The sequence below is a fragment of the Halichoerus grypus genome, chromosome 2 (genome assembly GCF_964656455.1).
Source record: "Halichoerus grypus chromosome 2, mHalGry1.hap1.1, whole genome shotgun sequence".
NCBI classification, from domain to species: Eukaryota; Metazoa; Chordata; class Mammalia; order Carnivora; family Phocidae; genus Halichoerus; species Halichoerus grypus.
In genome coordinates this window covers 139,327,353-139,340,198 of record NC_135713.1, presented here as the reverse complement: position 1 = coordinate 139,340,198, position 12,846 = coordinate 139,327,353, and positions in this window count along the sequence as shown.

Below are 12,846 nucleotides of genomic sequence, written 5' to 3'. Positions count from 1 at the left end.
AGAATAATCATGAGGCTTTCTAGTATTATTTATATATTCTGCAATAATATAATGAATTGTAACATGTATGGAGGAAATTTACAAAGACTTTCTTTTTTTACCTTAAACTTCTTCCGTTAAATCTAGTACTTTATTCATTCATTCATCATTTGACATAAACATATGAACTATATGTCATTTATCAAGCACTGTTGTAGGGTCCTGAACCTGATGGTAAATGGATAGACCTGTTCTATGTTATTGTTTATATGGACAGATAAGTAAATAAACACAGGAAAATTGTTATGGCTTATGACAAGGGCTCTGAAAGAGAAGAGATCAGCAGAATAATAGATCATAAGCTGGTGAGGGATTGTTTTTCTTCTTCTTCATTTTATAGATAAGGGCATGGGGGCAGAAAATATTTAACCACATGTTGATGGTCCCTGGCCAGCTAGGATTAACCAACTATAGGAGTCTGAAGCTCATGCATGTCCCTCTACTTTATGCTAAAACTAAAGAAAATTCAGTGAATATTTACTCTAGTCACAACTGAATTTTGATGTGGGTAGTTTGGGCTAAATCATTTGTTAAAACCTTCAACTTATAATGTAGAAAAATCATCAGTGTCACTAGCTCACAGAGGACAATGGATCAATAAAACAGCAGAGCCCATATAGAAGGATGTGAGAGCTTGACATATGGCAGGGATACCTTTACAGAGCAATGGCAAAAGGACTAACTATCCTACAAAGTCTAAAAGGACTGACTAAAAGCCCCTGGTACAATTAGTTATTCATTTGGGAAAAATAAAATTTGACCTCTTCCTGACCTTATGCATAAAAATAAAATCCAAAGAAGTAAAAACATGAATTTGAAAATTTTAACTTAAAATTTTTCTGGAAAAATGAGACTTTTTTAATGATATTGGCTTAGTAAAGGATTTGTAAGTCTCAAAAACACAAATGATAAAGGAAAATACAGATAATATGACCACATGAAAACATTTTCATGAAAAATTCAAGCCACAGACTGGAGAAAATACTTGTAAAATAGACAACCTAACTAAGAGGTAGAATCCACAATTGATAAAGAATACGCAAGAGAAACAACGAGAAACAACTCATTGAAATATGGGCATAAAGCATGAACAGGCAGTTCACAGAAGAAAGGATGACCAATTTACACACAGGTAAAGTTGCTCAACTCCACTAGTACTGAGGGAAATGTGTCTTGAAATCACTGAGATATATTGTGACCCCTCAGATTAGCAAAAAATAAGATTGACATTATCAACATTGATGAGAACATGAGGAAACATCAAGTCTCATATTCTATCCTAGAGGGTATGAATTTTGCAACAATTTTAAAGAGTCATTGGGCAGTTTTTTGTAGAATTGACAAAGCACCAACAATTCTTTACTGATTCCTATTTTTGGTATAGACCTAGGAGTATGTCTTGAATATGGACTGAAAAAAAAATGCACATGGGTGTTTTGCAGCATTGTGTGCAGTAGCAAAAAATTAGAAACCATTGATAGAGGAGTGGATGAATAAATTATGAATTATTTAGATAATGAAAAAACATTACATGTATCACCATGGATTATTTTCAAAACATTTTTTAAGGAAAATGGTAAACTACATTATGATGGTATATATGTAAATAAATGGACACTATATATGTTTACTATATAGTGTTTGCAGAAAAATGTGAAATATAAAGATACACATGAACTTGAGGAAGCACTTCTAGGAATGGGGAGAGGACTGTAAAAGGGATTCAAGTATATCTGGAAGCTGTAGTTCCTTAAGAAATCTAGCAATTATAAAGCAATTTCTTAACAAAAGTTACATCTGTCACAGAAGTAATATTTGTTAAATCTGCATGGTGAATAAATACGTCTTCTATTTGTATCCATCCATACTTTTGAAAGGTTTTGTAACAAAAATATTTCATGATTTCGTACTTTATGATTTCCTAATTCTTCTCAACATTGCATTTTCTCATATCAGTCAGATGCTAACTTCATCACTTAAGTTTTCAATTTCTATAAATTCTAATAACTTTTTTCACTTCATCTTATATTGTAATGGTGTTATAAATGGAAGTTTTTTTTACTTAACAGTAAAAAAAGTCCATATATTCACAGTGGCTTTTATTTAGTAAAGAAATATATAATGGAATCTTTTTAGAGACTATCGAGGCTGTTGTAGACCATGATTAAGATGGAGTGGCAAGGAGGGGCGCCTGGGTGGCTCAATCGGTTAAGTGTCTGATTCTTGATTTTGGCTTAGGTCATGATCTCAGGGTTGTGAGATCAAGGCCCAACGTCTGGCTCCACACTGGATGTGGAGCCTGTTTGGGATTCTCTCTCTCCCTCTTCCTCTATCCCTCCCCTACTTCTCGCCCTCTCTAAAAATAAATAAATAAATAAATAAATAAAATAAAAAATAGAGTTGCAAGGCAACTATAAATATTGATGATGAGTATAATTATTGACCCTGTAGAAGCAAGAAAAAACTTTATGCAAATCTTCCTTTTCTGTCCTCTTGGGCAGTGCTGTCAATATAGAAGTGAAGGTTGCATAGGTCCTACTCTAGCTATATAGCCACGGCTATGTTGACAGGGCAGTGGAATCTGTTCCTCTGAATTTGCCATGCCTCCTCCCCATTTGTGGTCAGCCTGCTTCTCCACTGTCTGCACCATTCTTGAGGTACCCTGATGCTAACCAAGTATAAGCTCCTTAGGTGTCTTTTAAGGCTTCGCATGAGTTGACTTTGCTTCATCCTTCAACTTCATCTCCTGCCACTTCTTACAGTTCCCCCATAGACACCAACCTATGTTACTCCCACCTGCCTCTGCTTGTGCTCATCTCTCTGCTTAGGAAGCCTTTTGCTCTTTATGTCTCCTTCTCCTTTGGTTGATTCTCAATGTCTTTCAAGACCTTCTCTTCTGTATTCATTCTTCAACTCTGCACTGAGCCTGCCTTCCATGTTGCTCTCAGGCCGACAGCAGAACTTCAAGAAGGTACCAACCATATATTTTTGAACCAGCTGATGAGACACTACAGAGGGAGCATGATTGAAATCCCTGGTTTGGGGATGGTATGGGAGGAAAGAATGCCTCCCCTGCTTTGATAAATAGCAGAGAGAGCCAAAGACTTGAAGATGCTCTATGGACAAAGGCAAGAAATATCTTGAGTAGTACTTAAATAGACACCCCCAAAACAAACAAAGGGAGGACCAGTGTCCCCTCCCATACCACCTTGTCCTTTGGTACCTCAAATTTAACAAGCCCAGAAAAAATGGGGGGGGGTAGTTTCAGAAGATACTGATGTTTGATATTCAGAGTAATAGGAGTATAAAAAAAGAAACTAAGTATTAGTAGAGCAATTTCAAAAGTTGTATTTCTTTAACTCTTGACTTTGTGGACTGATGGTCAAGATCATACATTTTTATTTGTATGTGGAGATAGAGTTGGGAAGTGACATCCTTTGAACTTCATGCTGCTGCCTCCCTCACACTCCTGACCCCATGTCCCATTTAATTCTTCCCCCTTGTAACAGTGCTAACAGTAGCATTGGAACCCCCTGGATCTCTTTTGTTCCTTGTTTTAATTTTCAGAGATATGGATCTCTTCAGTAAATTTTCTTTAGTTAGGTAGAACTATTAGTTTTTCCAGATCTGTAAATGTTAAGTACAAAAGAGGAAGTCATAAACAACTTTCAGTCAAGTGGCCTGGTTATTGATGACCATCCTGTTAGACTCTTGAGCTCTGTTTATAGCAGACAAGCTAGAGATGTAGTTCTTTGACTCATTCTTATCACACCACAAGGCACAGGGTGAAGGCTGGATTGTCTTGGATAAAATTATAAAGAACCTGACTTAACCCCGAATTGTCTTTGAAGGAGTACAATTATATGGGAGCATTACTGAATTGTACTGGGGACAATTTCAGATTTCATGTAATACTGGGCTTTTAACATTTTGAGATTTGAGATTTTTTTCCATTTCTAGTGAAGAGGAGGTAGGAAATGGTATGTTCAGAAATCAGTAGCCTAAGGCTCTGGGTCACACAGCTGCCTTGAAGCATAACCCATTCCAAGAATTTTGTGATACCCTGACATCATCCTTCCTAATGTCAGTGACTCTTCCTGATTGCCTCTGCCTGAATCTCTGACTCAGTAAACAACTGAGACCACCTGTCCAGCCAGCACCTTTAAAAATGAGCAGTTCAGGAACTGTAATCATGAAATTTGCCTCTTTGGAAGAGTCACCTTTAAGGAAATTTATAAAATCTGAAAATTTTTCCAACACTGTGCTTCATTTTAGTAGTATCATATTTCTGGCTTCCCAGGGGAAATAGGTTCGTTAAATTAACTTCTCTGCTTCTTATGATAAGATCATGATCGTGATTTCTGCATCTATGAAGTTCCTTTTATTTTCCATCTTTGAATCTAGACTAAATTAAGGGTGCATGTGGATCTCTTCAGTAAATTTTCTTGAGTTAAGTAGAACTATTAGTTTTTCCAGATCTGAGACTTTGATCAATACATGTAGAATCTAGGTATTTGGTAAATATTCTGAGTCTGTATTTTATCTCCTGTCATTTAGGGAATCTTCTATGAAGAACTGTTCAAATGTATTTTGGAGGTAATTTCTTAGAGATATCATGAGGTTAAACTTGACACCAGTTATGACATTACAGTTGTAGGTCTATTGATGTGTTTTTTCTGGTATCCACATCCACAGCAGAGTTCATGCTCCTTATGTGCCATCTTCCTAGCAGTGATACACAAAGGCTTCTGATTTACTCTGGGATTCATTTATAAGCATAGCTTAGCAGTTCCTTCATTACACGCATATAGAGGGACTATGTTGGTTGCAGATAGGAATAAGAGAAACATAAATTGTGCGAAAGGTCCATAGATGAAGTTGTCAGGAATGATGAGTGTTTGGAAGACTGGACCTATCTGCCCCGTGCCCAGGAATGCCTGTCTTCTATCTGACATGGCCTGTAGGATACACAGTCATTAAGTTACCATGAAATAGTTGTCTATTTATTATGGAATTTTTAAAATCCGATCATTCTTTTGTATGTTGGGAACAGAGGGTGGTTAATACAGTATTCTTACTTACTTTTTTGATAAATAAAATCTCCAAAACTATCAGAATGGAAGAGACAAAATATAACCACAAATTCAAGATTGATGTCATTTTCAAGAAGCCATTTTCATGGATTTTCAGGAGCTTATCTATAACGTAAGATTCAAAGGGGAAGACTGTTACTCATGGCAATACTATGCTGTCCCTGTATCCCCGTATAATAGGGAGAAGAACGTGTTGGAATGTAGATTGACCTCAAATTATTTAACAATGTAGAAAAGCTACATCAGAAATACACTGAATTTGGGAGTCCTAGTCAACCAGAGGTTAAATGATCATGACACAGGCTACTTAATTTTAGTTGAAATAAGTAATTTTTGTCGCTGACACATGAGGAAGAAAGCAGGATGTTTTCTGGTGGCATGCCCAAGAGATCCAAGCACCTGAGTTAATACAAACCAACTGAGGAGTTATAGGAGCTGAGTCTAGTTGCAAGTGGTATGGCATTGACAAGGAAGACTCACTGGGGAGTTACTGAATCAAATCCTGTGATGAACTCTGAGACAAGATCATGAGAGTCAAGGGAAGCAGAAGCCAAACAGGGTGACCCAGGGCCAAAGAAAGGACAAGGACAATGGGACACCAGACCTGAAGACTGGGTACTTCAAGTCAGGTAGGAATAAGAGTTTTCAAACTACTCTTTGCCTGGGAATCATCTACAGCAAATGTTAAAAATACTTAAGCCAAGACTCTACCTCTGATCCACTAAATCTGAACCTCTGGGATGATATAGGTTCTAGTTGTTGGTGATTTTTAAAAACCTCTAGGTAGTTCTGATGTATAGAAAACTGAGTTTTGGAACATCCAGAACTCTCAGGTATGTTGGCTGAGTTTCAAAGTTGTTCTCTGAAGATGCAAGCATTTCTTCACATGAATATTTCCACAACCACCTAGATGATAAAATGGGGCTCCAAGAGTTGGTTAGAGTATTGTGGGTTTTACCCTGTGGGGACCCTGCTCCAAATATAAAAGAAATGTGGGACTCAAAATGATTAACTGTCTCGGCTAGGCTTCAATTACTATGTCCTACACTGCTTCTGAGGTTTGAGAATAAACTGAATTGGACTTCAAGGTCAGAAAATTATTTTGAATATTTGTTCCACGGTAGCTGTTTGTGTGTGATGTTAGGCAAGTCACTTAACCATTTCAGTGTTATTTTGTTTCCTCTTCTATGAATGAGATAAAAATTCCCCCTTTCTCATTAGGTAGGAGGAATCACTTTGAAAATTGTATACTCTCAGAGAAGATTACATGGATCAAAAATTTAAACCCTAAGATGTAGACATGCAAAAATCTAAAATATTAATGAATTTTATATAACTGAACTCACCTTTGCTTTGAAGATGTAAATCTGAGAAAAAAAATAACTTCTTTCTTGCATTTTAGTACATTCAGTCTGATCTATTTTATATTCACATTTATATATTAATATCTCAGGCAGTGAGTGGTTTAAAACATAGTAACTTTCAGGAAAATTCTCAATCATCATGGTTTGCTTCCTTCTTTTTTCCACCTTTTTTCCAGGGGTGTCTTGAATGAGAGAAGCTTCTGGAGCAATGTGAGCAGTTGGTTAAGGGCTTCTCCCCTCTGAGTTATCCTTCATACCATTGATGTCTCTGCCACAGTTTGGCAGATTCCTGGATCTGCTGGTGTGGACAGATCTTTTTTTATCTGTTGAGGTGCGGCTGGTCCCACCTTGACATCTGGGGCATTATGCCAACATGGGGCATCTGGCTCTGTGAGCCTGTCCTCAGATCCCCCCTCAACCTTCAGTACCCTACTGTGCTCATGCCCTGTTATGGACAGCAGCACACTGAATACGGAGCATTTCAGGATGACGTGTCCCAGAAACAGACCTCAAGCCAGGGGTTTGAGTGCCTGTGAATTCTTAGGGAAGAATTCCCAGAAGAAATTGATAAAGAAGTGAAGGAAACAGGTATGGAAGGGGAAAAGACAAGCAAGGATTCAGGCTCAGGTAAAGCTCTAGCATCAGCCTGATTCTGCAGCACACATTATACCTCATATTTTATTTCATCTTGCATGAAGGGAGCTGACCTTTTTCATTTCTGCGCCAGTAACTCGTTGGCTTTAAAGCTGGGGTGGGGAGGGGACAGTTGGTCATAAGCTCCCAAGCGCTTCCAACATGGTTGTCCCTGCCACCAGAAGGCATTCCTCTGGAAAAGGTCATAGACACGTCTTTAGCAGAACAGCAGAGGCTGAGGGGTGGATGCACAGAGCTAATGGAACTTGAGAGTATTTGGGCAGGGAACCAGCAGGGTATATTACAGTCGACCTCGTACTACTTTTCCATTAAGTGGACACCTTTTTCAAAAAATCTGGTAGGTCACAATTTCTGCAGACACGTTTCTAAGAGGACTTGGTGTGACAAGCTTTAATCCCCACCAATAGAGTTGGTCCCAAGACCCACACTGATAGTCATAATCTTCCCACTACACCCATTTCAAACTTAGCCTTAGCTAGCACATCTGCTATTCTAGTAGATAGCCTGGTGGGCTGAACCAGCCCATCATTTGAGGAGTCTGAGCTCTGGTCACCTGCCCTTCAGGTTGCTGTCATGGTTCACGCACAGTTAAAATTTGTCATGGGAGTCACTGCCACTTGTGACCAAAAAAGCTGATATTAGGTTGCGCTCCCACAAATGACAAATACATACTCTGGGAAAATAATAGGAAAAAAACAAACAACAGATGAAAGTGGCTACCTGAAGGCGTTACAGCAAACTTAAAAGATTGAAGATTGTGGAGAGCAGTCAGCATTTGGGTAAAGGGAATAGTAGTATGTATGGAAGGATTTTCTCTTTTTCGTAGCTCTTAGCCTAAGGGCAGCCCTCTTTATGTAGTATACAGAGCATATAAAAGTGTCCTAGAACATTCTGCATCTTCTTTGGCCTGAAGAACCAGAGGACCAAGTTTGAGGCAACTGTAACAGCTGGTCATGGAGGGGAGAACATAGAAAGAAGGGAGCCAGAAAGAAAAAAATCCCACATTTTCTGCAAATTTTGTGTATAAACTTTAACACTCTCTGGATAACTCCTGAGCCAGATATGTTTGGGGAAGCACCATCTAAGCTGCCATGTTAAAGACAAAACAGCAACAACAACAAAACTGAACTAATATTTGAGTTATTACCAGAGTTTCCAGTTTTAGTTTAGTCAGGTTAATTACCTGATAAAACAAATAGCAAAAATCAACATTTTGGGGAACTATGTAACAGAATTCAGAGTGTCCACAGCACAGTATTTAAAATGTCCATGATACAATGTCCACAGCACAATATTTAAAATGTCCATGATACAATCCAAAAACAACTTGGCATATGGAGAAACAAGAAAATGTGACCCATTATCAAGACCAAAGACAACCTAATGGAGACTGTTCCTGAGATGAAACAAATTTTGGAATTGGCAGTCAAAGGTTTTACAGTAGCTGTTATACTAATGATAAGAAATAGGCTCATGATGAGTTAAAAAATAGGAAAATTCAGCAGAAAATTTCAAAACTATGATAAAGAGCCAAATGGAAACACTAAAAATAAAAGGTATAACATCTGAAATAAAGCTGGTCATTGGAATACTAAATGATGCTGAAAACCCAACCCCAGCTCTGTTATGTAACAGTAATACTAAATCTTTATAATGATCGGCATCAATTTTCTCCATCAAGATGGTAACCCCTTCCTTTACCTACTGGTCTTTTGGTGTGAGGAGTCCAAGAGACCCAGTGGCAATCAAAGCTTCTCATTTAGTAGGGCTCTACTGTATGCCTTGCTGGATTAATTTCTCTCTAGGAACTAAGAGCTTTAGACACACAGAGCTTGAAGTGACAGAGATGGGAAGCATAGATTGTCCACATATGTCAGTGGTTGCAGTAGTAAGCCAAGGAACTTTCCTTCCACTCTTTGGTCTGGGACCCATCAAATATACTGGTTGGAGACTCAGCACCATGTAATGGTTGTAACTTTAAGGTTTGTATTGTGTCTTGAAGAATAATCCCCTACCTTTCTAGAAGGTCATCTCTTAGATGACTTCTCAGGTAATTCCAACCCTCGGCGAGGCCAGCAGTTTCTAAATTGTGTGGTACATGATAAAACCAAGTGATGTTCTGGTCATATGCCTACTGTTGTATATCCATCAAGATAAAGGGGGTCCCAGGCAATTTTTTCAGGATCCTGTGTCAGTAAATAAGATGTTCTGTGAGCCCTCAGATATGACACATGCTAAGGCCCTACTGTTAAGGGAGGCAATCTCTTCCCTTTTCTAATCTTGATAAAGAAAATTTGCTTTGCTTTCCAGAATGAATAGGGTCCAGTATAATCAACTTGCCACAAAGTAGCATGTTTGTCACTTCAAGAGATGGTAGTTTATCACATACTCTGCCTGGGTCTCTTTTGTTGACATATTGGACAAAATGATTTCGTGTCAAACACTATATTATCCTTGTTGAGAGAGGCCTGTGAATAGTTTCCATCTCTCACACCATGGCTATTCTATTTGTGAATCCATCGTATAAGCCCTGGGTAGTCAAGAACAAATGTCAACTGGTAGTAATTTGTTGAGACATCCTGATCACCTGACTATTTAATACCCCTTCTGGAATGGATGCTTTATGGTGGGCATTAAAGTGTGATACAGACATCCTTTTCTACTATGACTGCTCTTACTCCACAGATCAAAGGAGCAGTGTTAGGGTTTTATCAGAGACTTAGTGTGTATATTCCACCAGAGTAATGACCATTGGCTGAGTCTGTGGGTCCATGGCCACTCTACAAGTTGAACACAAGCCACAGCTCTATTTATCAGTAGATAGCCACATGCCCATACTGTACGAGTGGAATCAGGATAATGATTTCCATCGCTGGTATCAGGATCAGTTCAGCCTCAACCTCCCCCAGAGCATCTACATATTTTTCATTCTTGAATATGAAGGTACTGAGGTGAATTGTTGCAGGTCCCATTGGGAAAGGACACAGAGAATCACTCTTGTTAAGATATGTTGTGGCATCACATCTTCCTCTTTCAGGGACTTAATGGTGTTTTCATCTTTGGATTCTAGATGTGAAAATTGACTCAGGTGTGGAAACTGAGCAAGCGATCATAACTTTTTTTTTTTGGTGATCATAACTTTTAATCAAGGTGATTGATAGCAACATTCTTGATCTATATCCACATACACACACACTCTCTCTTTCTCTCTCTTTCTCTTTCTTCTTGGTTACCCATGTCTGTTGGTCCTAGGCTCACCATATCTTTTAGCCATTGACATAAATCCCCTGAGAGCTTGGGCCCCTGGTTATCATTTCCACCTTACTACCCATTATGGTAATTAGATGTACTTTGCCTTTGATGGTAAAGTCTGCCACTGAATCTTTGATACTAATGGTTACTAGGAAGCCCAGTTTCCTAAGAGCATCTTATAGTACTAGTCCAAACCTTCAGAAGACAGTCCTTATAAATTTTTCAACTATATTGATGACCCCTACCAATTCATTTTTTATTGTTTTGCTAAATAGAGTTTCCCCTAGGCCCCCCTGAAAAGAGTCAACTAGTGCTTTTTTTGTTTGTTTCATTTTTTTGTGTTACGTATATACTAACATGTCCCCTTCTCTGAGCCTTTTGTTCTCTTTCATACTGTGTCAGGACATTTCTAGCATTTTCACTTCATTTAATGGGGCTTTTTTTTTTTTTTTTTAAAGGTAAGACAATTGTTTTTAGAGCAGTTTAAGGTTCACAGCAAAATTAAGGAGAAAGTACAGAGATTTCCCATACACCCTTTGTCCTCACATATGTATAACCTCCCCATTCCCAACATCCCCCACCAGAGTGGTCCATTACAATTGATAAACCTATGTTGACATGTAATAATCACCCGAAGTCCAAGGTTTATGACATCACAGTCCACTCTTTTTTTGTTGTATGTTTTATGGGTTTGAACGAACATATAATGACATACATCCACCATTATGATATCATACAGAATATTTTTACTGTCCTGAAAATCCTCTGGGCTCTGCTTATTTAGCCCTTCCCACATCCCTGGAAACCAATGATCTTTGAACTGTCTCCATAGTTTTGCTTTTTTCTGAATGTCATAGAGTTGGAATGATACAGTATGTAGCCTTTTAGATTGGCTTCTTTAATATAGTAGTATGCATTTAAGGTTTCTCCATGACTTTTAATGGCTTGCTCCCTCATTTTTTTAAATTCAGTGCTAAATAATATTTACTGGTCTGGAAACACCAGAGTTTACATATCCATTCACCTACTGAAGGACATCTTGGTTGTCTTCAAGTTGTGGCATTTATGAATAAAGCTGCTCTATACATCTGTGTAAAGCTTTTGGTGTAGCCTTGGCTTTAAACTCTTTGGAGTAAATTCCGAACAATGTGATTACTAGATCATGTACTAAGCATATATTTAATTTTGTTAAAAACTGCCAAACTGTTTTTGAAAGTGGCTGTACTGTTTTGCATTATCATTAGTAATGAATGAGTTACTGTGGCTCCACATGCTTGCTAGCATTTAGTGTTTCAGTGATCCCAATTTCAACCACTCAAATAGCTGTGTAATGGTATCTCATTGTAATTTGCACTTCTTTTTTTTAAAATTTTTTTATTGTTATGTTAATCACCATACATTACATCATTAGTTTTTGATGTAGTGTTCCATGATTCATTGTTTGTGCATAACACCCAGTGCTCCATGCAGAACGTGCCCTCCTCAATACCCATCACCAGGCTAACCCATCCTCCCACCCCCCTCCCCTCTAGAACCCTCAGTTTGTTTTTCAGAGTCCATCGTCTCTCATGGTTCTTCTCCCCCTCCGATTTCCCCCCCTTCATTCTTCCCCTCCTGCTACATTCTTCTTCTTCTTTTTTTCTTTCTTAACATATATTGCATTATTTGTTTCAGAGGTACAGATCTGAGATTCAACAGTCTTGCACAATTCACAGCGCTTACCAGAACACATACCCTCCCCAGTGTCCATCACCCAGTCACCCCATCCCTCCCACCCCACCCCCCACTCCAGCAACCCTCAGTTTGTTTCCTGAATTAAGAATTCCTCATATCAGTGAGGTCATATAATACATGTCTTTCTCTGTTTGACTTATTTCGCTCAGCATAATACCCTCCAGTTCCATCCACATCATTGCAAATGGCAAGATCTCATTCCTTTTGATGGCTGCATAATATTCCATTGTATATATATACCACCTCTTCTTTATCCATTCATCTGTTGATGGACATCTTGGCTCTTTCCACAGTTTGGCTATTGTGGACATTGCTGCTATAAACATCGGGGTGCACGTACCCTTTCGGGTCCCTACTTTTGTATCTTTGGGGTAAATACCCAGGAGTGCAATTGCTGGATCATATGGTAGCTCTATTTTCAACTTTTTGAGGAACCTCCATACTGTTTTCCAGAGTGGCTGAACCAGCTTGCATTCCCACCAACAGTGTAGGAGGGTTCCCCTTTCTCCGCATCCCCGCCAACATCTGTCATTTCCTGACTTGTTAATTTTAGCCATTCTGACTGGTGTGAGGTGGTATCTCATTGAGGTTTTGATTTGGATTTCCCTGATGCCAAGCGATATTGAACACTTTTTCATGTGTCTGTTGGCCGTTTGGATGTCTTCTTTGGAAAAATGTCTGTTCATGTCTTCTGCCCATTTCTTGATTGG